Raw genomic sequence first — 24,662 nt, forward strand, 5'->3', positions numbered from 1 at the left:
TCTCTCTCTCTCTCTCTCTCTCTCTCTCTCTCTCTCTCTCTCTCTCTCTCTCTTTCTTTCTTTCTTTTTTGGAGCTGGGGACCGAATCCAGGGCCTGGCACTTGCTAGGCAAGGGCTCTACCACTGAGCTAAATCCCCAACCCCTAATAAGCTGTAGTTTTGTGTTCTGTTTGACACAAATTCTTTCACTCCCTGCTCTGCTTGCCTGTTGACTGGATGACTGACTCTTATGTTTTCAGAAAGGAGCAAGGAACAATGTTCTTCTAATGAGTTGGTCACAGACTAGAAACAAAGTAATACAACAAACTACAAAATAAAAAAAATTAAATGTAGAGAATAGTTAGGTTGCGGTTGCGGTGAGACCGGAGAAAAGAGGAAAAAACGATACTTACTGAGAAGTGCCAGGGCTTCAGAGTGGTGTACTGGTATTATTACTGTTATTAATTTATCCAGAGATTAAAAAAGGAAATTCACCGAATGAAATGCCAGTTGTTGGCTGATCTTGAAAAACAGGTCACCAGCCACTTAGAAAGGATATTTTGCTGTCTGAAAAAACATCCTGCCACAGGAATATTCTAAATCACAAAATCTTGACTCTATGATTCCCCCAAAGACACACTGTGAAATTTCGATTCCTAGGGGGAAATGATATGCCTTCAAAAATTTGAGCATTAAAAAAAATATGGGGACCTCTAACTTAATTTCAAATTGCACCACATCGAGTAGAACAGAAAACGACCAGTTTATGTCTTAAGTGAGAAAGCAAATGGGCATGAAAGATGTACTGAGGGCACTGCCACCATCAGCCCCTCAACCGAGCTTCTGGGAGTGCCTGGCGAAAGGCTTGGGGGAGAACTCTCCCACCTCAGGACAGAGTGAGTTAGCAGGGTGTGGAGCAGGGCTTGGGCAGGCACCACTTGTGAACTTCAACTTGGGGTTCTAGAAACTGACCAGACAGTATAAATGTATAAATTCTCTCTCTCTCTCTCTCTCTCTCTCTCTCTCTCTCTCTCTCTCTCTCTGTGTGTGTGTGTGAGAGAGAGAGAGAGAGAGAGAGAGAGAGAGAGAGAGAGAAAGAGAGACACGGTATCAGTTTCACAGGGATTAAAGGCTTGGGGCCAATTTGTCCCGGAGTAGCCTGGAGAGGTGGGAGTGTGGGTTGGGAGTACTGGAAACGTGCACAGACCAGAAGGCTGAGACGGATTTTATTTTATTAATTATTACCATGCGTACATGAGTACACGATGCATTATGTGGGCACAAATGCCACAGCGCATGTACAGAAGCCAAGAGCAGGTTTTGTGTGTTTTTTTTTTTTTTAAGATTTATTCATTTATTATATATAAGTACACTGTAGCTATCGTCAGACACACCAGAAGAGGGCATCAGATCTCTTTACAGATGATTGTGAGCCACCATGTGGTTGCTGGGAATTGAACTCAGGACCTCTGGAAGAGCGGGGCTCTTAACCGCTGAGCCATCTCTCCAGCCCCCGCCAAGAGCGGTTTTATGGAGTCATTTCTCTCCTTTTGCCTTGACACGGTTTCTAGGGACTGAATTTAGGTCACCAAACTTCTGCTGCAAGCGCCTTTACTGGCTGAGCCATCTTGCTGGCCCCAGAGGGAGGTTTGTAAAAGAAGGCAGAAGGAAGCCAGTCGTGGCGAGTCTGTGTGATCGGAGATGAGAAATAGCCAAGGATTGGTGAGAGCGAGTCACCCCACCTGTCTCTGAGCGAAGACTTCAGTGTGACCAAGGGCTGTTGTTGTAAAAATATAAAAAATATAAAAAAAAAATAGGGTTGTCTTTTATTCCACTAGGTCCGGCACCCCAGTGCCCCCAAGATATCTGCTGGATATCTTAATTCTGAGCCAGCAAAGCCTCTCACCCGCTCTGCTCCATCCCATATCACACTGCCAAAGGCCTCTCTCTGAGCCTGGCAGCAATCTCTCTATCTATCCAGTTCCCAAGGCAGGTTTCCATGCCAGAAACACACATCCCAACTCTGTGGTGGCCCAGACCAGCCACCGCACACTTTCTTACACTTAAATCACTACATGAAAGAACACACAACACAATAACCTTTGGCCCAATTGATAAGATATAATTGCCCACTTAAACATACAAAGCCCAGTACACATCCATCCCTTAAGAACATTTGTAACAATCTGTAAAGGTACATCGTGGAATCTTAACGTCACCCACCATATTGTCCTGCCACAGCTTCTCTCTCTCTCCCTCCTGTCTCTTCCTCCTTTCCGTTCTAGTCTCCTCCTCCTCCTTCAAACTTCTCTCCCACCCATCCTTCCTTCTCCTCCAGTGACAGGCCTCCTTCTATCCTGTACCTGCCCCTCACCTGTATTTTACAAATTCAATGGGGAGAAGATTCTGGTGAAGTCACCTGAGTCCTCAGTACATGACTAGGCAACAGTCCTTGGGGCAGTGGAATTAGCATCAAAATACAGATAACTCCAGGGCAAACCACAACATTAAAAGGCCTTTTCACTTATATATAAATTGAGTACAATTATTACCATTCTACAATTTATAAAACATATGATACACTCATCACCCAGTCCATCAATTTTGTCCATTACTGAAAGCACCTTGTCACCTATCCTAAAAGACTATAATTCTATACAGGATTTATATCCTGGTTTGAGATTGTAGGCCATCTGAAAAACCACCCTTTCAAATTAATTATCCTTCTCAATGCTAAACAGCTTGGATTGTCTACAAGACAACCAAGTCTTCAGCCACGTCAGAAATCTTTGAATGACCAAATATCTATACACATAAGAAGTATAACATGGCTTCCAGAACTGAGAGGTTGTAGAGACAAATCTCTACTAGCACAGTCCTCTGTTAGTAACATGTGAGGGCAAGTCTTCAGCCTTCTGGCCCAAAATCAACTAACAGACTCTTGAATTGCAGATTTTTGAAGGGCTGATCACCCTGTCTTGGCAGGGTTTATCAGTCAACTATTCTGCATAATCTGTCCTTTTCTGGACAGCATTAGTTGCAGATGAAACAGGCAGTTTTGTCCAGTGGCTGCTTAGCCACAAAGTATTGGCTCACCTGGAGGTAGAGACGTTCAAATTCTTCATTAAATCCACCAAAGGGGAACTGTTAGGAGCAGATTATGTCTCAACAAAAGATAAATAACTTTAAATCTCAAATTTTGTGGATTTCTGATGTTTTTGAAAACCATGTATCTATATAAAGTAATTTGGACTGTTGTCTCCATATCCTAAATATTATCTTGGAAGTTCTCTCACAGACTCAGAGACATGGATTTGTTATTTGGCCCTTAACTCACAGGTGTAATCAACTCAGAAATTTGTAATGACATCAATAGAAGGAGTGGCTCTAAACCTTGTACTTTTAAACTTTTTTGTCAAATAAATTCTATACCAAAGCAAAGATATGATTTTGGCTTAGTTACCAAATGAGATTATGACTGTATAACTCAATCTAGCTGATTCCTCCCTGTTAAATTACAACCAATTTTGAATTCCTCATAAAAACAACTTTAGAATAACCACTTTCAGCCCCCCAAAGTCCAGGGAATTGGGATGACGACTCCTCCATAACTTCTTCAAGCTGTACATGGGCGTTGAGATATCCTTGGGGGTAGGAGGTAGGGGGTAGGAAGAATGAAGCAAATGCTGTAGCTGATGTGTCCTGACTGGACCCAGCTGAAAGTCCTTGAGACCAGGAATCCAAGTAGGCACACTCTTTTAAATACAACTCTCAAGAAAAAAGTTTAGAATTGAGATATCTTTTTGTTCAATTCTCCTGAATCAATTTTTTTTCAGGCGGTCTACCTCTATCAAATCTGATCAGTAGGACTCTGTGAGGTTTCCAGAGCTTAATCACACTTTGTAAAAACACAAAGACAAAATCTTTCTCCCAAAACACTGTGTTCCTTAGTCTGTAACCAGAAAAGCTTGTATCTTGCACTCTCTCCCAGAGTGATAATATAAGCATAAAACTCAAAGTCACACCCATTATGAAGATTAAACAATTTTTAAAAAAGGAAGTAAGTTAAACAATGAGCCTGATAGGCTTTCGTACTCTGTGATATCAGGAAATTAACCCAAAATTCCCGTGGAGCCCACATTAAGAGAATCCGAGCTTCCTGTTGTGGTAATTATCAAAAGTAACCACAAACCCTTGCTAGTTGGCATCAACGAGCCATATGGCCTTTAGCAGGGTAATTCATAAACAAACTAAACACCTTCTATCAATTCTAATACCAATAAGCAACTTAACAAACCAGGACTTTCGTCCAAAATATATCAATCTGTCAAGCTCTCTACCCAGAGCCACAGATTTTTTTTTTTTTTTTTTTTGGTTCTTTTTTTTCGGAGCTGGGGACCGAACCCAGGTGTAGTGCCATATTGGATTTGGGCCTGGCTGCTTTGTAACTGCATGGCCACAGTTAAGAAGTCATGGGATTGTTGGACAGAGGCCTCTCCCATGTATTTACGGCACAGGAAGGAAAGACCAAGTAGTAAACACCCAGTGTCCCCACTGCATGACCTCGGCTGAGCCCGGCTGATGCATGTGGAACTGACACACCTGGACCACACCTGGGTGGTGGTCAACTTACTTCTGCCTTTTACTTCCTCAGCCTTTATCCTTGAGATTTAGGCTGGTCTTCTGGGATTTCTCCCTAATTAATTCAGGTCTCGTAGTTGGTCTTTTGTTACCGAAGTCACAGCCAGGTAGTCAGGAGCCAGGGTTTCCCACTGTGCTTCCCAGTTATTTTCTACCTGGAGACTTGGGTATATAAGTGGTGAATAAAGCTACAGGAGACTCTCACTCTTCTTCCTCACTCTCACTATTCCTCTCACTCTCACTCTTTTTCCTCACTCTCACTCTTCCTTCCGCTCTTCCTCTCTCTCTCTCTCTCTCTCTCTCTCTCTCTCTCTCTCTCTCTCTCTCCCTCTCTTCCTCTCCTGGCTTGACACGATAACCTGTGTGTGTGTATGTGTGTCTTTCATCCCGTAGGCTTTCGCCCGATTCTCGGTACCAGGTCGGTGCTGGCGCCGACACCCAGGGCCTTGCGCTTCCTAGGCAAGCGCTCTACCACTGAGCTAAATCCCCAGCCCCGAGCCACAGATTTTTATTTAACCTTAAAAACTTCTACAATATATGTCTGCATTCACTCTGCCTGGTATTACAGACATTATCACAACTCTCTACTTGGAGTTAGTGACTAATTTTTCCCTATCTAAGTTCTGAACTGTGGGTGAAAATCCCCACCTGATTCAGGTAATCTCTTTACTCTCTTCTTTCTAAAAACAAACTTAATCACCTTAATAATACCTATCATTAAGAAGAAGCTTGTCTAGCTAGGATTTCAACCCAAAATTCCTGTGGAGCCCATGTTAGAAGGAATATGAGTATCCTGAAAGACTTTCTAAACAACTTTCTTTAAAAAGCAGTTTTTAATCTCTAACTCTCTGATCTGCCATTACTTATCACACAGCAGGGGACCTACAGCTGCCAGCCCAGGTGGCTTCCCTGTTTCTTTGTTTAAATCTCCCCTCTTATACCCCCCCACCACTTGAGAGATCACATGACTTAATGTGGGTCTGGCCTCCTCTTACTTAGAAAATAAAACTTTCTCTCAACTCTTAGGATTACTAGTGGATTCTTGCCCATCACGTTGGTTCACCGCCATCTGTTGTTAACATAAATAATAAAAAAAGTATGGTTTCTTTTACCTCACTAGGTCCGGCACCTCAGTGCCCCAAAATATCTGCTAGATATCTTAATTCTCAGTCAGCATAGTGTCTCACTTGCTCTGCTTCATTCACAAATCACAACAAAGGGCAGATAAAATAATTCAAGGGATGATCACCAAAGGCCAGAGGTTAAAAAAAAATGCCAGAAAAGGTCAAAAGTTCAGGGAGATAAAAGAGGTTATCATCCCAGGGCTGTTTGAACCAGGAATAAGGTAAAGTGGTAACTGATTAGGAAGTGGCTAGGGTAGAGTAGGGGGGTGTGGGGAGGAGGAGGAGGAGGAGGAGGTGGTAATTATCGCAGGACGGGGTAAGCTGCACCTGCAGGGGCTGCCAGGGAGAAGGTGTGGCCAGGGGATTCTGTGTGCAGCTTTCTGCTGGTGGAGCCCTGGGCCACCACACAAGTTCCTAAACATGGCCAGACTGAAGTGCACACAAGGTACCGGTTCAGCCTGCTGGCAAGGGAACCTAGGAAGCACTCCATCCTCTAACCGTTTCTATGTCTGCCCCCAGTTCCGGAATAATGACACCGAGGCGTATTTATAAAGGAATGCCTAGGCCTTAAGCTAGGCTTGTTCTCCAACTAGCTTGTAACTCAGTTAACCTGTTTATACTATTCGATGTCTGCCACGTGGCTGGTTCCCTCGTCTCAGTTTCATATGGATGGCGAATTTCAGTGCCTGATTACTTCCCAGAGATCTTCTCTCTCTACTGGATGTCCCGCCTGTTCTCTCCCGCCTCGCTATAGGCCATTTATATCTTTATTGACAGGTGATGCTTTTACACAGTGCACAAGAGATTTTCCCAGCACCACCCCTGAACCCTGCATTCTGGGAGAAAAGTCCTTCTGTCTTCTCTGAGTCTCTGTCCCTTTAAAAAAATGCTTGGGTGGAAACAAAGGGCTGGAGAGAAAGCTTAGCGGTTAATAGTACATACTGCTCTTGCGGAGGACACAGGTTTGTTTTTAGCCTCCAAGGCTGGCGCTCATAGTTACCCATAACTCCAGCTCCAGGGTATCTTCCTTCCTGCTTTGGCCCCCAAGAGCACTTGTACTCAGACGTGTATTCCCACACACACATAAAAGTCACATGCCTTTAATCTCAGAGGCACGTGGATCTCTGTGAGTTTGAGGCTATCTAGCCTATATTGCTAGTTCTAGGCAAACCAGGGCTACACAGTAAGACTGTTTAAAAAAAAATAAAAAGAAACTGAAGTGTAAACTTACAGGTTCTTTGGAAAGTCGGTTGGATGGTGTTTGCTGGGGCAAATACGTGAAGGAATGTTTTTGCTGAAGCAGACACAGGAAAGAGGATGTTTTGCTAAAACAAGCATGTGAAAGGACACGTTGTTGGGGTAGAAATCTCAGCTTGCTTCCCGACAAACCATACCAAACCAACATGGTTCCATGTGGAGAGGTTTAATGAGAGAAGAAAGGTAGAAGAGGAGAGTAAAGGCCAGCCATGAACACATGGAGAGAAGCAGGGAGGGGAATGGGGAGAGAAGGGACAAAGGGGAAGATGGGAAGAGCAGGGAGCAAGAGAAGAAAGAGAAGAGAGCAAGGAGGGGGCAAGCAGCTCCTTATATAGTGCCAGGTACAGATGGCTGTTCCCAGGTAACTGTGGGGCGGAGCATACCTGGCTATTGCTAGGTAACTGTGGGGCGGAGCACACCTGGCTGTTCCCAGGTAGCTGTGGGGGTGGAGCTTAGACAGAGTACCAACATCCCCCCATTTTGGTTTAATTAAAAAAGAAAATTCAGAGGCGATGGTGGAGCAGGAATAGGGTTGTTGAGATCTCTCACTACTTCCTGCTTGCTTTGGGGCGACATGTCTCTAGGGAACCTAGAAAATGGGTAGGGGATGTTTGTCCAGTCTTAGAGTTGGCTGTTTCCTTGTTGTCCAGGGTCTGTGGAACCATCTGAGGATAGGTCAGAAGGAATAGGTCCAAGAGAAGCGTCTGTGTCTGTGAGAGGAGAATGAACATCTGGAGGTCGCTTCTCTGGTGTAGTAAGTGCCTGGACTTCACGAGATGCTGGAACACACATATATATTTATTATAGGTAGAGAATAAGATTAAGCAAATTTGAGAGAAAAGAAATTTTTTCCTTAGATGTACATTTGAAACCTTGAGGAATCCCATCCTTTGGAATAGGTAGTAACTGGGAACTTTAGGCAGATGCACCTATCTGGGTGGAGTCTGTTTGGTCCTTGAGAGGTAGGTCTGAGTGGGTTTCCTGTAGCTTATAAGTTTACAAAAGAGACAACAACATGAGTTAACAACACGAACATTCTTTAAGATAAGCTTTTTGTGGAGCAGAAGGAAGAATTTGTCCTACGGAATGTGTCCTGGATGTCCTAAAACAGTTTGCCACGACAAAAAGACAGATAGAGAAAGCAGGTTCCAGATCCATTTGGAAAGACTGTTTGTTTAGCAACAGAGGGGTTCTGGACCTTCTAGACTCGGGGGGTCTACCTGAGAAGCTGGTAAAGGAAGCAACATGTCCGTGTTAGTAGGTTGGCTGACTAGAGAGAGCAGAAGGGCTGCAGGCGAGCTTGAGTTTGGGCAAATGGGTGGAGTGAAATAGAGGCTCCTGACTTAGCTAGAAGATCCCTTCCCAATAAGGGCATGTTGGCACTACCAAAAAGGAATGGGTAAGAGGTACACCCCTAAAAATGCAGCTAAACATGGGGTTTGGGACAACAGGGACTCAGGAGAGAGAAGTGGGTCCCCAAAACTCCATTAGGACTGAGTAAGTGGCCCCAGTGTCCAAAAGGAAGGAGGTGGGCTGCCCATATACTGTGATGGTTATTTGAGGCTCCCTGCTGGTGATGGCAGTGGTCAGGTCTAGGGAACTCAGGCCCCTTCAGTCGTCCATAGCCAAGCCTAGGAAATCTGCTGAAGGGTTACCTGGACGTGATGTCTCCTTGTCCTGTACAACACAAGAGCAATTGACAGTCCAGTGTCCCTCGTGATGGCACCTAGGACATGGCCCCTTGGCTTGCAGAAGTCAGGGCAAGCCCTCGCCCAGTGATCTTGTTGACCACATTTGTAGTAGGAGCCTGGTGGTCCCTTAGCCTCGGAAGACCAGGAGTTCCTGGCAGTGGCTGAGGCTGGTTTGACAGCCTTTGTCAGCAAATGGTATTTTAGTCTGCAAGCCTTCTCATCACTCCCCTGGTACACTTTAAAGGCCAGTGCCAAAACTTCTGCCTCTGGAGTTAGTAGCCCTCTCTCTAGCTTTCTCACGTTTGTCTTTTAGGTTGGGGTAGCTCTGGGAAAAGAAACAAGTCATCAGAACTTGTTTTCCTTCTGAGTTTTTAGGGTCTAGATTAGTGTATTGCAATAAAGCCTTTGTAAGGCGTTCTAAAAATTGGGATCGGTTTTCCTGTTTTTCCTAAATGACCTCTTGTAGTTTTGCAAAATTCACTGGTTTTAAGGCTGACCTCCCCGCAGAGACCAGCCAGGAGGCAGGTTATGAATCGATTTCTGGCTAAAAAGCCACCTGTGGAATTATAATTCCATCGGGGATCTTGGTCGGGTACTGCCTCAGATCAAATCGGATATGTTCCATCCATTTGATGGATCTCGTATGCATGTATTCTTGCCTGCTCCCAAACTCGCCGGCGTTCCTCAGGAGTAGATTATTATAAGGATCATATGTCAAGACAGGATAGGAATGAAAAATCTTAAATAACCTTGACAGGTTTTATAAATAGAGAAAATGAATAAGAAAACCGTGTCACATATGAGACCGTGACCAGGCAGATTTAAGCCTGTGACACCGAGCACAGCAAGGTTTGGGAATGGCTAATCTGCAGAGCAAGGGAGAGGCTCGAGTGGGGTGGTTCTGTGGCTAGGCTAGGTTCTGTGGCTAGGTGCATGGCTAGGACCCAGGCAGGTGGGGAGAACCTTCCTCCTGGCAGCCGGAAGCCCCGGACCAGTGATTCTGGCTTTGGGCCAGCACTACCCCACCCCACAGTAGCATCCTATATCCTAGTAACGGGTGTGCTTGCGGTGTGAACATGCTAGAAAAGACAGTGTGAACGCTGTTTTTCTCGAGGCTATGGCAGGCCGAGCACAGGAGCAAAGTCCCGGACAGAGAGAGCTCACATGCCCGCGGGTCTTAGCAAGCAGATTCCTTGGTAGGACGCAAGGGGCGGGGCCAGACTCGCTTTTTCTGCTGCTGTGAGCCAGGGGCTGTAGCACCCGCAGCGGCAGGCAGAACACAGAAGCCCTGAGTGAGAGAGCGCGCCAAGTGTAGGGGTCACACGCACATGGGAAAGCAGGTCTCACAGACAGAGTCCCTGGCGGATGCAAGGGACAGGGCCAGACCTGCTTTTCACAGGGCAACGAACTAGGGGCCGCAATGAGGAAGGGAGGAAGGGGAGGCCTATGCTATGGGTGGCTAGCAAGAGAGTGCCCGTTCTTTGGCCACATAGAGACATTGCTTTCTGCTTAGTGTAAATTAGACCAAAACATCCCAGGAGGGCAGGCGGCGAAGACCGATAGATCCATGGGTGAGAATAGGGATTATTAATTGTCCCTACCAGTGCTGGGGCTACACTCAGAGCCGGTGGCATTTTCATCAGAGAGACACTGTCTCACAAAAAGGGAGGAAAAGTCTCACCCAAGGGAAAAGGTCCTAGAACGAGGGTCAGTGAAAGGACCCATCCCCAGGGGCAGCACAGTAGCTCCAAGCTCAAGAACGCTCCTCTGAGACCTTGTGTACAGTATGGAAAGTCAAGCTCTGAGGTAAAGAAAGCGCACAGAGGTCGAGTAGGTACCGCTCACCAGCACTGCTTGAAGAAGGCGCGTCCTTGGAGAGCAGCTGCACGCAGGGTATCATGGGGATGGGGAGGCCTGCTGGACTGACCAGCCAGTACCCGGGACACAGGTTACCTCAGTGAGATGCCACGGGAAGCAGAACACAGAGAGGGGTTGGACCAAAGGTACATAAACGCTTGAACATAAAGAACTTTTCCCCCATTTACCAGACTGCTGTCAGTATGTATGAAAATCCTGTAAAATTGAGGAATTTAACCATTATGTGGCCATTTTGAACCATTGTCTAATGAGTATCAAGTCCAGACATTATTGCAAAGGTGTATCAGTTTGATGTCCTCAGGTGAGGCATTAGTTTTAGGATTTTGAAATTTTCCAGAAAACATCCCAGTGCGGAATCTGGAGGTACGTTCGTTCAAAGACATCGAATTACCCATTGGGGGAAGTTACCGAGTTATCCGTCCCGCATCCCGGAGGATCAACTCAGTAGCAGAAGCACTCTGCCAGGCCAGGTGTCTGAGTCGTCACGTAGACTCCTGGAGGCCATACACGACAGGTCCCGGACCCACCAGAAAGCATTCCCAAGCCTAGGATTTTCTGATCCGCTGAGAGAGCCTGGAGTGGGAGGGGAGCAAGGAACCACTTTCGAGGGAATCTCCACCAAATCACCAAAGTTGGATCTCCTATGTTAGCTATGGGGTCCCTTTCCCCCATAAGGGCTGGCCAGACCCTCTCTGGGAAATCGGGGGTTCCTCCTTGCCAACTGGAGGAATAGACCTACTAATCTGCCGGTGTTTGTGCGAGAATTGTAGCCGCAGTCTGATAGCAGGAAAAGCGAAACCGTGTGGTTGGTGAGGGCCTGTTTAAGTGACCCACGTGGCAAGAGCTGGCACCACGTGGTGAACCACGGAGGGCAGTGGCTCCTGCAGAAGTCTGCACGTGCGCCAGCTGCAGCAGCCACTCACGTGGAAGTCCTGAGTCCCACAGCAGCCAGCAGGTGGTGGTGTCCAACGGCACAGCTGAGGCCTAGAAGACACCGTGATCCAATTCAGGTGGTGAGAACGACAGGCGAGGCCTGGGCCTATGTCTCTTCCTGCCACAGCCCCGTGTGAGGGCACGGCCCATGCCAAGCGACCGCAACTGCGCCCAGTGTCCAGGGGTTCCAGGGCGGGCTGCGGGCCAGTGGGCCACTGCCAGAGCGGTGTCGGCAGAGGCACGTGGTGGGAAGGGCCTTTGCTCTGCTCTGCTGTCAGCTGCTGTGGTGCGGCAGTGGGGCGGTGGGCGGCGGGCGGCGGCGGGGGCCGCAGGACGCTGGGCCAGGCAGTCACAGGTAGATCGAACTTCGTGTACGGGCCACCAATGTTGGAGTAGAAATCTTGGCTCTCATCCAGACAGACTACACCAAGCCAACATGGTTTCACGTGGAGAGGTTTAATGAGAGAAGAAGAGTAGAAGGAGGGGGACCGTGAGCATGTGGAGGGAACGGGGGAGGGGAACGGGGAGAGCAGGGAGCAAGAGAAGAAAGAGAGGAGAGTGAGGAGGGGCAAGCAGCCCCCTTTATAGTCAGGCACCCTGTGCTTGGTAACTGTGGGGTGGAGCATACTTGGCTGTTGCCAGGTAACTGTGGGGGTGGAGCTTAGACCGAATACCAACACGTGTGATGAAAGAGTCTTTGCTAATGACACACATGTATTGGTCTGCCTTACAGTGCAAACTTGAGCTGCATTTGTCGGGACACCATAGAAAGGCACTGAAAAATTTCTGTTGGTGTACTGCTTCCGAGAACTCAGACTGATTAGATGCAAGGGCTGAGACAAGACCCGTGGAGGACACGTGATGTCTGGAGGGTATAAATAAGACTTCACGGTGTGACCAAGACAGAACTTGGCTTGCTGGTATAGCTAGCTGTGCAACGCTTGTGGGTCTCACATCTTCACTCATCTTCACTTCCCTGAGAGAGGCCCAGCTGAGACCTGGTGTCACTCCGGTCACCGCTGTCTCTAACCTGACTCTAGCGAACTGGACTGCTGCTGTAACCATGAAGTGTTTGCTGCCACCTGCTGCTGACCTGGGAACTGAAGCAATGATTTCCAGACAACACCGATGGGAGTTGCTCCAAAGAACCTTTCTAAACAGGTCCACTTCCCCCATAGCCTTTCTTTCCTACTACCTCTGGTGGTTGGTGAGTTACAAGGAAGGTTAAAGTGTTTAAGAATCATCATTAAAGATAAGGTTTGAAAAAAATTAAAGTGATAAGAAACCTTTAACAATTCATGTTTTTTATTTACTGCAGTCCCGAGACTCAAATCCAGGACCTCGAACCCACCAGGTGGCTCAGCTTGGTTTGGAACTTGCCGTTTTGAATTCTCGATCCTTCTCTTTGCTTCTGGAGTGCTGGGGTATGTGCCACGGGGTCTGACTTTGTATGTGTGTTTTCTTCCCGACCAGGGAGAGGATGTGACAGAGACAGTGAAAAAGATGTGAGGTAATAAAGTCATTCATTGGAAACAAGGCAGATTAATGAACTAAATTAGTGCATGGAACAGGTGGCAAATCTTCAGAAAAATATCTGAGCAAGGGGGACAGAGGCTCTTTCTCTGTGATAAGTTTGTATGTGCTCAGCCCAGGGAGGCGTGGCCTTGTTGGAGTAGGTGTGTCACTGTGGGTGTGGGCTTTAAGAACCAGCTGCCTGGAAGTCAGTCTACCTTCAGTTCTAGCTACCTTCAGGAAGTCAGTCTTCTCCTAGCTACCTTCAGATAAAGATGTAGAACTCTCAGCTCCTCCTGTACCATGCCAGCCTGGGAGCTGCCATGTTCCTGCCTTGATGATAATGGACTGAACTTCTGAACCTGTAAGCCAGCCTCAATTAAATGTCTTATAAGAGTTGCCTTGGTCATGGTATCTGTTCACAGCAGTAAAACTCTAAGACAATCTCCATGATGGATATGAAGGAACAAATGAAGACAAATTCAAGTTAAGATGGAGATTCAAGCAGGACCCCATGGTGAGACAGCTTCAGGGACCCTTGGGAGAAGGCTAGGTGGCAAAACGTTGACAAAAACAACCCTCACAAAAACAGTACTGACAAGATATCATTTTTAGTATGCCCACAAGTTTTTTTTTTTCTTTTTTTTGGAGCTGGGGACTGAACCCAGGGCCTTGCGGTTGTTAGGCAAGCGCTCTACCACTGAGCCAAATCCCCAACCCCTTGCCCACAAGTTTTTAGACTTTGCTCTTACAGGGATGCAGAAGAATACATGAGTTTAGGTGTTAAAATTCTAGCAAGAGAAAAATTTGAGACTCTCTCTGTGCTGAGGTTTGAACCAAGGGCCTTATGCTAGAAGAATATTTATTCTTAAGCCACACTCGCTGGATATCTTACAAACTGTTTTTGGTATTTGCTTAGGGTTTCGTTCTGTTTTCAGTGCAGGGAATCCAGGGTATCCCTGGCGATGCCCCAGGAGTTTTTGTTGTTGATTAGTTGGTTTTTATTTGAGTTTTGTTTATTCGAGACAGTGTCAGGTTGGCTTAGCACTCACTGGGTCACCTATGTTGGCCTCAAACTCACAGCAATCCTCCTGTCTCAGCCATTGGAGTGCTGGTAAAGAAAGCAAGGGGATGGCATTGGTCAAGCAGTTTTAGGGTAGGGTCCCCAAACATGGGCAGTTTTGACTCTTGTCCTTGGTTGGAAGCAGGACACGCCCCTTGTCCTCTCTGTGGTCCTGACCTCTCGGGAAGCAGGGAGCCTTAGGAGGGAGGTACGGATTATTCTTTCTCTTAAGTGAGCAAGCCTGCCTGAGAACTATAGTGGAGAACGCGAGGGAGACTGGAAGGTGCCCGGCAGATGGGCCAGCTGCATGAGCCAGCACCCCCTATGCCTCAGCTTCTGTCATTAAAAAACCCTGGGCTAACATCCTGTTGGCACCCCCTTTCTGGGGTTTGTTTCCTTGGTTGGCGGCTCTGACTTCTTTCCCTTAAACTCCCAGCTGTAATGCTAGAACAAAACTCCTTTCCAAACTCGCCCTCCTGACAGTGAACTTCATTCTTCCAGTCATAAGACAAAGGATCCAGAAGCAACTGGCCTGGTGTTGCTTTGGTGGCCTTTATTTGTCCAGAACCCTAGGCCCTTGAGGTATGCCTGCCTGAAACAGGAGTGAAAGCCCCTGTGGTTCTTAAAGGCCACCTTTGTCTTATGCTGCTGTGCTCAGCTATCACCTAGGGCTTTACTGCACACTCAGAGATTTGAAATGACAAGCAAAACCGTATTTGCTCTGCTTCTCTCTTCCAGTCACTCTATGCACACACACACGCACACACACACACATACATACACACATACATACACACATACATACATACATACACACATACATACACACATACATACACACACATACACACATATACATACACACATACACACACATGCACACACATACACATACACACACATACACACATATACACACGCACACACATATACATACACGCATACATACATACACACACATACATACACACATACATACACACACATACACACACATACACACATACACACATACACATATACATACACACATACACACATACACACACATACACATACACACATACATACACACATACACACACATACACATACACACATACATACACAGACACATACACACACATACACACACCAAACTCATAGATAACACACACATCCCAAACTCACATATACATAATACACACATACACACATACACACACATACACATACACACACATACATACACAGACACATACACACACATACACACACATACACATACACACACATACACACACACGCACACACACACCAAACTCATAGATAACACACACGTCCCAAACTCACATATACATAATACACACATACACATACCAAACTCACACATATATAACACATATACAGACCAAACTCACACATATAATACACTCACATTTACTTCAAACTCATAAACACATACACACATCCCAAATTCACATACATACACATACCCCAAACTCACACACATACATACACCCAAACTCAAATATACACACACACACACACACACACACACAGTCCAAACTCCACACACACTTACATATATTCTCTCTCTTACACACATACATACACACACTCCAAACTCACACACTCACATATATTCTCTCTCTTACACACACACATACACACTTCAAACTCATAAACACATACACACATCCCAAATTCACATACATACACATACCCCAAATTCATACACATACATACACCCAAACTCAAATACACACACACACACATACACACACACACACACACACACACACACACACACACACCACGGTCTTTTCCCTAAACACTGTGAGACTTAAGTACACATTTTTTTCTGAATATGAACATTGTTTCTGTGACCTCAGAACCAGAATCACTCTGAGAAAGTTAATATTTAAGTAGGTAATATTCAAGAAGTTGTCCTGGGGCTGGGGATTTAGCTCAGTGGTAGAGCGCTTACCTAGGAAACGCAAGGCCCTGGGTTCGGTCCCCAGCTCCGAAAAAAAAGAACCAAAAAAAAAAAAAAAAAGAAGTTGTCCTATTTAAATGTCAGGAATATTTTTAAAACCTTTTTCCAATTATCGTTTACCTATTTGATTATTTTGTCTACTGAGAGTATATAAACTGTAAGCTCAGTTTCATCTTTGAAAAAAATATTTTTTTCCCTGCAGTGCTGGGCATGGGATGCTGGCGCCATGGGCACACAAGAGTTCCACCACTGATTCATGTCCCTTGTCCACTTTGTTGTTTATTGGAGGAGGAAGATGCTATTCCAATGGACCGGCTTTTCCAGACTCAGCGTGACCTTCAAAGGTGCCATTTTACTTAAGTATTTTACTGTGATAGTTAAGCTATCTTCCAATTTGAAGATAATTTGTACACACACGGCTGATGAAATGTCAGTAATTCCAAGCCCCAGGTACGTGTCAGACAGTGTGGTGACAGTCATATTTATCTGCTAGTGCAGGAGACATGGTTGTCCATCTGCTTATAGTGGAGAGGCTGAGGAGGGCCGGCTAGGCTTCAGGGGACTCCTAAGTTTCTTCCTTAGTAACTAACTACTCTGACAGCTCAAAGTATCTTTCTCTCTGGGTACACTTTGAGACATTTTATTTGCAAACCGATGTAACTTTTCAAAAGCGGTTTCTCCTCCCTGTCTCCCAGACAGTATCTCCCCTCACAGTCCCAGCTTTCTGGGAACTCAGTATGTAGACCAAGCTGGCCTCAGACTTATAGCAAGCTGCTTGCCTCTGCCTCCCGATGGCTGGGATTAGAAGTGTGCTGCCCACTATACCCAGCTGAACTTTTCGGAAGTTTTAGGAACAGACGGAATGCTTTCAACAGTTAAATTATTGTTGTTTTTTTTTTTTTTAAAACATTTACTTAGAGTTTCTGTGTATCTGTGTGTGTGAAGGTGTGCTCACTTGTACATACGAGGAAGTTAGAGTAGGACGTCAGGCATTCTGCTTTATGCTTGCTTTATTTCTCTGAGGCCGTGTCTCTTGCGGAACCTAGGTAAGCACTAGTGAGCATGGAGAGCCGCAGTTAAATTTCCCAACTCTGCCCCCATAATACTGCATGAGACCACGCCCAGATTTTCACGTGGGTTCTGGAGATGCAAACTCACGTTTTCAATACTTGTGTGGCAAGCTCTCTTCACAGAGCCACGTCCCCAAGCTGCACCAGCGAATGTCTTGCCAGCATTCTCAAATATTGGTGCTGGAGAATCGCACACTGCTCCAGAGGCAGGAAAAAGTGCAAGGCGTGGTCAGCGTCCAACCCTTCGGTAAACATGGGGTAATAGAAACCTTAGTCTTCACTGGACAGTAAATGGGGACCAAAGAGACTCAGTGACCACATGAGAAAGACCGGGTCAGTTACTGATGATCACACAGTGAATCAATAGAAACGTCTCTTTGGGTTCCCGGGTAGACTGGAACTCTCAGTGAGATCACAGGAGGGAGTTCTCATGCCCACCAGAGTAAAAATTCTTGTGTCGTTTTTGGTGCTGGCATTGAACCAGAGGCATACGAGGCGAGATGCTCTATCTGAGCTATTCCCAGCCTTCTTTTTATGTCTGTTCTTGGTTGCGAGCTCTCTGAGGATGCTGGAAGGCTGGAAGGGAGGCTGGGACAATGCTTTGCTTAGCGCAGCTTTCCCAGGATCTGGTGCAGAACTCTGTATGTGCTACTGTGTTCATTGCATTTCTCATTGTGTGGCCAAATAACCTGGCAGAAGCAGCTTACAGCAGGGGGATGTGTTTCTGGTTTGTGGTTTTGGAAGTTTCAGGTGTCCATAGCGGGGGTGGGGGTTGGAGTGGGGAGTTGGGGGGGGGGCGGAGGAAAGCATGGGTGTTCGGGGCTCTGTCTGTGGCGGTGGGATTCCCAGGTGGTGGGAGAACCAGGAGAGAGCTGCGGAGAGAAGGCTGACTACTAACCTGGAAAGACCTCTCCTTGTGACTTTCTTCCTCTAGCCTGGCGCCACACCTGAAGGTGCCTTCAAATTAGCATCACAAGCTTTCACACGTGTCGTAAAGTCAAGTCATAACATAGTTATTTAGGAAGTACATGGATTCTGCAAATCCTTTTGCTAGATACTGAGCACATTCCAAGTCTCGGAGGAAGGCTCAATCAAAAAGTTGGTTTCTGCTCTTCTTGATAAGCATCAAGGACTTCGGGGTATCTACATGGGAGCCTCAGAGTATCTGAGAGGATCACCTGGCCCCGGCTTGATAGGGAGGCAGAAAGGCTTCCAAGAAGTGTTACTTAAGCACAGACTCAACTCCACATTTGCTGGACTGGATGGGCTACGTCATAAGGGGAGTAAACTATTCACTTATTTCTTTCTGGATCGAATCTTTTTTTTTTTTTTTTTGCTTGACACTGAAGGTCGTGCCTTTTTTTTCTTTTCTTTTTTTCGGAGCTGGGGACTGAACCCAGGGCCTTGCGCTTGCTAGGCAAGCGCTCTACCACTGAGCTAAACCCCCAACCTCTGGATTGAATCTTAAAATGCCAGCAAGACTATAGGTTTCAAGAAAGTGTGGACAATTGTAGCTCACAGACAGGAAGCCCAGTGGCTGTGACAGGAGCATTCCCTCCTGTATCTTCTGAATTATCAGTTGATGTTTTAAAGTATTTACTTTTATTGTTTTAATGTGTGTGTGTACATTTGTTTGTGGATATGCGCTCACGAGTCTGGGCTCCCACAGAGGCCAAAGGTATCGGTTCCTCTTGGAGATGGAATTACACGCAGTGTGGGTGCTGGGAACTGAAATCTGTGAGTTCTGTGAAAGAGCAATGGGTGCATTTAACTGCTGAGCCATCTCTCCAGCCTGGTTTTTGTACAAGGTTTATTTATCATCATCGTCATCATCGTCGTCGTCGTCGTCCTCGTAGTTGTCGTTGTCCTTGTCATTGTTGGGGCTGGAGTTACAGGTTGTTGTGAGCTGCTCAGGGTGGGGGTTGGGAAATCAAACTTCAATCTGCTGCAGGAACCATGGTTAAGAACACTCTTAATCCCTGAGCTGTCTCTCCAGCACTACAGATGTTTTTTATTAATAAATAAACTGGGCTGGGGGAATGACTCTGTCAGTGAGATGCTTGCTGGGAAAGCATCAGAACTTGAGCTTGGATCTCAGCACCTGTGTAAAAAGCCACGCATAGTGGCGTGTTTGGCCATCTAACTTGGACACTAGGAACCGAACTCTGGTTCTCTGCAAGCACAGCAAACACTCTTAACCACCGAACCATCTCTCCAGCCCCTGATCCTTAGTTCTATAGTGTGTGGGGGTATATATGGCCACAGCATGAACCAGAAAAGGGTGTAATTGTTGTTATCACTAGTATTATAGTTATTATTCTTGATATTTTGAGACAAGGTTTTGCTATGTAGTCCTGGTTGCTGGACTCTCTATGTAGATCTGGCTGTCCTTCAACTTGTAATGATCCTCATGCATCTGATTTCTTCTTGTTCTCTTCCTTCTCCTGTGGTTATTGTTTTTCTTGTCGTCGTCGTCTTCTTCTTCTTCTTCTTCTTCTTCTTCTTCTTCTTCTTCTTCTTCTTCTTCTTCTTCTTCTTCTTCTTCTTCTTCCTCCTCCTCCTCTTCCTCCTCCTCCTCCTCCTCTTCCTCCTCCTCCTCCTCTGTCTCTCCTCTTCTTTTAGTTCCTCTTCTTTTACTTCCTCCTCCTCTTCTTCCTCTACTCCTTCTTCTCCTTTTTTTTTTAAATGCATGGATGCTTTGACTCTCTTTCTCCTTCTCCTTCTTCTATTTCTTAAGTGTATGGATGTTTTGACTCTCCTCCTCCCCCTCCTCCTCCCCTCCTCCTCCCCTCCTCCTCCTCTCCTCCTCTTCCTCCCCTCCTCCTCCCTTCCTCGCCCTCCTCCCCTCATCCTCCTCCCCTCCTCTTCCTCCCCTCCTCCTCCTTCTCCTCCTTCTCCTTCTCCTCCTTCATTGTTTTAAATGTATGGATGCTTTGACTGTGTGCATGTCTCTTTATCACTTGTGAGCCTGGTATTCTTGGAGGCCAGGAGAAGGCATCATATCACTTAGAACTGGAGTTAGAGATGGTTGTGAGCCACCATATGGGTTCTGGGGATCGGAGCTGGGCTTCATGAATGCTTGGCAAGTTCTCTACCAATTGCGGTACATCCTTGGCCCCGCCTCTGACTCTTGAATGCAGGGATTATAGGCATGAACCACTGTGTCCAGCTCTAAGGTCTTTCTTTTCTCTCTTTAAAATGGGGCCTTATGTATTCCAGGTAGGACTCAATTTCCCTAGGTGGTCAAGGATGACCTTGAAAGAAAACATGGACCAGCACGTTTGGCCTAATGGGAGTTTTCCATAAGGACTGTTTATAGCGAAGATGAGTCTAATATGATGGAGAGTTAGCATATTAGCACGTTCGATTTTGAACTATTGAAAAATTAGACTGAACTATATTTTATCCTGAAAAATCTAGGTAAAGGAATCACACGCAGAAACATTTAAGCTTTCTCATAATCCCCACATCACATAGGAAGATGCTTTATAGCTCCAGAAGGGCATACATGCCCTGTCAGACAAGTTGGAGTTTGAGTTGTGCCTGGGCAGCTCACTAGCTCTGTGGCCTTGGGAAAAATGATTCCAGTCCTCTAAATTGTAGTGTGGATGGAGGTCGATGCGTATGTGACAGGCCTGCTGGAAGGGGGACATCAGGGTGGGTGAGTTAGTGAAATGGGAACTCCCCACATGGACCTCGAATGATTTCCAAAAACTAAGATGGCCAGGATTCTAGGGCATTTGCCTCAAGGGTAGGTGGGATGGTGCCGTCTCTACCCATGGTTCCAGACATAAGACGTGAACTGCATGGGCAACCCACCCACAAGATGTTCCTGATTGCTTTTTGGGAAAGGCTGGCTTTCTCTAAAGTCTTCCATGGGAAAGCGAGTAGGATTTCAGTAACGGAAACTGGAAACTCAACATCAAACTGAATGGCGGAGGATGGAGAGATGCCTCAGTTGGCTTGCTAATCGCCTAACCCGTGTAAGGCAAGTGATCTACCTCAGTTCAATTCCCAGAGCCCCTGTAAAACAGCCAGGTTAGTAGTGTATGCTAGTGTTTGGTGTGCGCTGACGTGGGCTGTGCTGTGAGGAGCCTGTGTCAGCAGACTGGGAAATCCGTACTTAATTGCGTAGTCGATGGGAATTCACTGTGGGGTTTGAGGAGAGGGGTTACATAGACTTGTTTATCTCAGAGGTCAGAGGGGACAAAACAACAGCACCCCAAGCAAGCCTGTGCCTGGTGGCTAGACCTTGGGATGAGAGCAGAGCCCCGGTGCTCCCAGCAGTAAGAAAGTGGATCCCTGACCGAGACAGGCTGGGGAGGCAGAATAAGAGCAACTTTAGATGGCCTCTGTGCGCTGAGATACTGGGGAGTGTCGCAGCCATTTGTTCCAGGCTCTTTGGGGTCTGAGCATGTGCTAAGACAGATGTTTGCCTCTGCCTGCTGCTGCTCTTGTAGCAGAGGCAAATGTGGAAAGGGAAGTAGGCAGCACACTCGGTGTGTTAGTGGGACAAGCTTAGCCTCTCTTGTTCAGCTATGGCTCCTCACCTGATGTTTGACTTCTTACAACCTCAGTGGGCAGCCATGGTCTAAAAACACCGCATAGAAAATTCCAGGAGCCAGCTACTTGTAACTTCTAAGTAACCTTTATGACTGCGTGCTGCTCATCTGCCTTTTTTGTTTGTTTGTTTGTTTGTGAGACTTGAGTCCAGGGCCTCATGCTTGCTAAGCCTATACATTATATTAGTCACATGGCTGTACCTATAACTGTATATAACTGCATTCTAAAGGTCTGTTTATCAGTTGTTATTATTCTCTTACTGTGTGTACACATAAACAGAACCAAAAACTGTATGGAGTACAGAGATGGGTTCTGCCTGCGTGTTAGTACAGGACATGTTCTCCTGTGTGGGGAAAGGACTCCTTCATTCCAAGCCACCAAGAACTGTCATCCCCGGGAGCCACCATGCCCACCCTGCCAGGGCTGCTGGTAAAATCCACACCAAAGAAGTGTGTTTCTTGCACTGAAAACCTTTGGTGCTGTGAGATAATCCCTGCTTGTCAACCTTCTCCCCCATAAAAAGGACATTTGTTGACTGTCCCACTGAAGTTGTAGCCCGTCATATTTAATAGTTTTTCCCTGTGATGTACTGACTGAAGTGGGAAGAAGTGAGGTCGTCCCTTTTAGGAACGTAATTATGCTTTGAGAGGACTCCTTCAATGTGTAGGACGTAGCAGGAGGGAGGAACTTTAGGGAGATTGAACTTGACAGTTACTATAGCAACAAGCTGAATCTGTCTCACAGGCAGAGCAACCCAAAGGTCATTGGTGGTCTTGGGTGCAGGTAACGGGAGACAAACACAGGAGAGCGTGGGGAGACGGAAACCAGAGGGTTGACTCTGTCCATCAGCCATCGGAAGAGAAGGGACGAGATGAACTGCTGTCATTTGTGGGAACCAGGATTCTGTGTTTTAGGGGCAGATAGATTAAGGATGGCCACAAAAGGAGGGAGAATTAACACATCAGGAAAACACGAGATTAGTAGAGGGTGGAGCAGATGCTGTGGTTAGGAGAAATAGCTAAACGATAAACATGGAGACTGATTAATGGGGAAAGAAGCAAACGAAAAGGGTGGGAGGAGGGAGAGCAAAGGAGGGAGGCAGGCGGGCAGGAAAGACGTCTGCTCTCGAGACGATGAGAGCACTGGGCTGGAGAGATGGCTCAGTGGGCACAGTACTTACCACACAAGTGCCTTGGACCTGAGTTCAGTTCCCCGGGGCCAGGGTAAAGTCATCTCAACAGGAATCCTAGCTCAACTGTGGTGACATGGGAGGCGGTGAGATGGGAATTCCCAGAGGCTCATGGGACAGCTAGGCCTGGTGTGTGCATCATCGAAGAAGAGATCCTGTCTCAAACAAGGTGGGCCTGACGCCCGCCAATGTTATCCTCCTACACACACACACACACACACACACACACACACACACACACACACACTTTTTAAAAAGAGAAAAGGGCAGTGTCAGAACACTATTGACACTGAGATGTGCATTGGACACTGGACACTTTGGCTTTTTTTCATATAAATTAGATCTGAGCGTGAACAGCGATGGTCAGGGAATCATCCACGAGAGGCCTCAGTTTCTCCCAGGTTCCTTTGGTGCCCTCACCCCCTTGACTGTCGGTCTCACCAAGTCTGCTCATCTCGCACCCTGGGTTATGTGTGCATGTGCCAGCTTCTATTACGCTAACCAGGGACTGCAGTCCCAGCAACAGAACCACGGAGGCCCTGGACTTGGCTGGATCCCCATTGCTCCTGTCTCTCCGGGGCCAGGCTACCAGCATTTTGACGGTGACCAATTGAAACCTAGAGTTGAGTATAGTTGAGAACAATTTTTAAGATCATCTGTATTTTAGATACCCTTCGGCGGCTCTTAGTAATAAAATAGTTTCCAAAATTAACTAAAGTGGGGGCACGGAAAGATGGCTTTGCTGTTAAGAGCACTTGCTGCTCCTCAGAGAACCAGAGTTTGGCTCCAAGTCCTCCCATCATTAACTCACAAACACTTGGAACTCCAGGGGAATCCGATACCCTCTCCTGGATTTCATGGCCACTAGCACGCACACACACACACACACACACACACACACACACACTTACACATAAAGAAAAATGAAAAGATAAATGTTAAAACATACAAAGTAGCAATGAAAATAGTTTTTTGGCTGGGGGGTCACCACAACAGGAAGAACTGTGTTAAAAGGGTCACAGCCTTAGGAAGGTTGAGAACCATTGCCCTAAGGGTTCCACAACCTTCCCAAACACCACCGCCAGCTTAGAACCAAGGGTTCAAACACCCAAGTCTGTGGGAGAGGTCTCCAATTCATTGGTGAAAATGTAAACTCTGTCCTCTGAGGCAGAACGTAGCCACACCTGGTCCAGTGTGTGGTCCAGTGCCCAGAGGTTCAGGAAAGCACACAACAAGTTGGGCCATACACTGGGGACATGTCCTGGAAGGCAGGAAATACAAGAAGATGGCCATGTGTGTGGTACCACTGTTTATTATGTACTCTCATATGCAGGGATTTGCAGGAATTTTCTCTTCAAGAGAGATTTTTCTCCCTCAGAGTACTATTCACTGAATTCACTCTAGATCTGATGTTTCTCACAGATCATTGTCTGCAACGTCAGTCATTCAGCAAAGTGCAGACCCATTGCTTCCGGAGCCTGTCTTAGTCCACTTGCTGTTGCAAGATTATGGGAGACTAAAAACCAGAAGCCCTGGCAAGTACCTCTTGCTGCTTTTCCTCTCGGTGGGAGAGCGGGCAGAAGAGGCAAAACTCAAGGGCTAACCTGGCATCACCATCCTCTATACTCAGGACACTAATTCAGTTTCCAGAGATTAATTGTACAGAAACTAACTGGGTTCCTCAGGGAAGCCGTTCATGTCCATTAATGATCCAGTCTCTGGCACATGAACTTCTGAAGAACCTGTTCAAATCACATAGGGCTCTTTCTACCAAGTATTAGCTA

The sequence above is a fragment of the Rattus norvegicus genome, chromosome 17, assembly GCF_021556685.1.
Source record: "Rattus norvegicus strain SHRSP/BbbUtx chromosome 17, alternate assembly SHRSP_T2T, whole genome shotgun sequence".
Classification (NCBI taxonomy): Eukaryota; Metazoa; Chordata; class Mammalia; order Rodentia; family Muridae; genus Rattus; species Rattus norvegicus.